We start from the raw sequence: 2,696 nt of genomic DNA, 5'->3' as shown, positions 1-2,696 counted from the left end.
TTTGTCTAAACTATCTTTGAGTACTTTGACCATATTTACTACCCTTGGTTCTTTATTTTCTGAGGCATGGTTTCACAAATGAGCCAAGATTGTGCCTATACCCGGCAATAGAGTGATTTAAAATACTGGAAAGCCAGGCACAGTGGTGCTTAGATATAATCTCAGAACTCAGGTGGATGAGTCAAGAAGGTCACAAGTTCCAGGCCAGTCTGGGCTACTCAGTGAGACTCTATCTTAAAAAACAGACAACCAAATCCTGACTAGTTTCACAAAATTTTCTAATGCCCCTAAACATTTGGAATTAATCAATAGGAAGTGTAATCAAGTTTTGAGAATTTTTTGCATAGTTGTAGTTTATTCTGGTCTCTAAGATGGGCCTACACACAAGTCTCAGCTTATCATCTTCTCATCCACATGTATCCTGTAAAATAAAGGCTGCTTGAAATGCCTTCTCCTGAACTTCTCTTTTGGCAGAGAATGATAAAGTCTTTTGCTCATTCTAGAATAGGCATCCCGACTTTGATGGAAGATTTATCATTAATATTGGTCACTGTACCCACACATTATTTGTCCACCATTAGGAAGTTATTCATAGCTGTTGAATGAGCGAATAGAATCAGCCTGCCTTTTTTTAAAGTAGGAGACAGAAAACAGTCATGGATTATTGATGGAAGGACAGGACAGATAGACAACAGACAACAGTGAAAATGGAAACAGCAGAAATAGCTTTTAGTTGGAGGTTTCCAAGGAAGTTAAGATCCCTGGTAGGAAGCTTCTATAGTAGTAGTTTTCCATTTGGCTTTTTCAAAGGTCTGTGGTATTAGTGTTCTCTCCTTATACTTCCTCACACTACAGGGGAGTAATCACCAGTCTTATCCTGTTGTGACCCTTGTGACCTGCAATAACTACTGGCCTGGCAGGGTATCCCCACTTCCACAAATGTTATGGAAGTAACCAATGATTTTTCTGATTTAATTTAAGGCCCACTGCACAGAATTATGCATGGTACCATTAACTGGGCCAAAAACCCATGGATGGATATAGTCATAAACCATAGGGAGATGCTTTTATTCTTCTAAATGGATATAGTATTAAACTGCCCCCTATTTCTTATCTCTATATTTATAGATACTTTTATTTTGTTGTTGTTTTTTCCAGACAGGGTTTCTCCATGTGGTTTTGGTGCCTGTCCTGGACCTCGCTCTGTAGACCAGGCTGCCTCAAATGCACAGAGATCCTCCTGGCTCTGCCCCACGAGTGCTGGGATTAAAGGCGTGTGTCGCCACCACCCTGCCTATATTTATAGATTAGTTCTTCTGTTATAGTTGTTATCTGTTATAGATTAGTTCATCAGAGGATCTGCTTTTTGTAGTAAATGGCTATTAAGACAGGGATCACAATTGGCCAGCATTCAGAAAAATAAGATATTATGGAGTGCTCAGTTCTAAATGGGACAGCTCTATCACACTTCTCCCTGCAAGACTCAAGAGTCATAATGAAAGAGGGGACAGAAAGAGTGTAAGAGTTGGAAGCAGAAGGTGTTTGCTGTGAAACTGTTTTATTGGATACAAGAAGGCTGTGGTATAGATAAACTTACAGTAGCTGGGACTATGTACACAAGACCTATACAAGAACAGTGCAGCCAAAATCTCCCCATGAATTTGGAGGGGGCTCACAAACTCCTTCTCCTAGTTGGAGAGCTATTGGAAGTTGATAGTTGGTGAGGAAGGAATCAGTTTTCTTCAGGGATAAACTCCCTGAGGGGCACCAGTAGATAGTCCTACACTCATTTACACAAAGGCAGCACTAAGTAGACTGTGAAATTAAAAACAGAGTACATGAAGTAGAGGAGAGGAAAGTGATAGGGGGTTAAGAGAACAGTTGAGGGAAGGGAATGGGGTGAATTTGATCAAAGCACATTATATGCATATATGAAATTCTCAAAGAATAAGAAAATAAGAAAGCACAAACACCACATGGATCTATGACTATAGTGAATTTTACCCATATATTGTGAATAATATGTCACATATGGCACAGAATTTTGGTTCAAGCTGTGAAGTGGAAAATGAGAATAAACAAGAATGAAAACAAAACAAATCTAAAGCTCTAAAATGATTATATAAGAGAAAATTCAGATGCAATTATAAATATGGCTGAAAAGACCAGAAGAATCTCAACTGAAGGCAGCAGTTAATTTTATAAGCTACGTGGGATAATTATCTATTTTTTTTTCCACCAGAGTAGGATTTATTTACTTCCACTATTTTGTGTAACAACAATATTTTGTAGATAGAATGTTTTTCCATAGATTTCCTATGTAGAGGCTTTGAAATTAAAAAGTGATCTTTATCAACCCTCCTCCCAAGGCTTGGAGAACATCCTGTGAGAGCAGGGGGGAAGAATGTAAGAGCCTGAGGATGGGGAGGAGTGTGATGAAATGCTGTTCTTTGGTCATGATATGGCTCCTCCACTCATGAGCTCACAGCAAGTGTGGTCACCTCCACAAGATTAACCCAACTAAAATCTTTCTTCCAGCATGGGTGGCAGAGGGGGTTATGAGGCTCTGCCTCTAACTGAGCAGCTATTATGAAGATGGGAGGTGGATGTGTTGGAGGGATCTGAGGGGAACCGAAGAGAAGTTGGAGTGGGTGTTTCAGTTATATATGTATGAAATTCTCAAAAACTCAGTTTAA

Source organism: Peromyscus eremicus, chromosome X, assembly GCF_949786415.1.
Source record: "Peromyscus eremicus chromosome X, PerEre_H2_v1, whole genome shotgun sequence".
NCBI classification, from domain to species: domain Eukaryota; kingdom Metazoa; phylum Chordata; class Mammalia; order Rodentia; family Cricetidae; genus Peromyscus; species Peromyscus eremicus.
The sequence above is the reverse complement of the archived record's forward strand: the minus strand, read 5'-3'. Positions refer to the sequence as shown.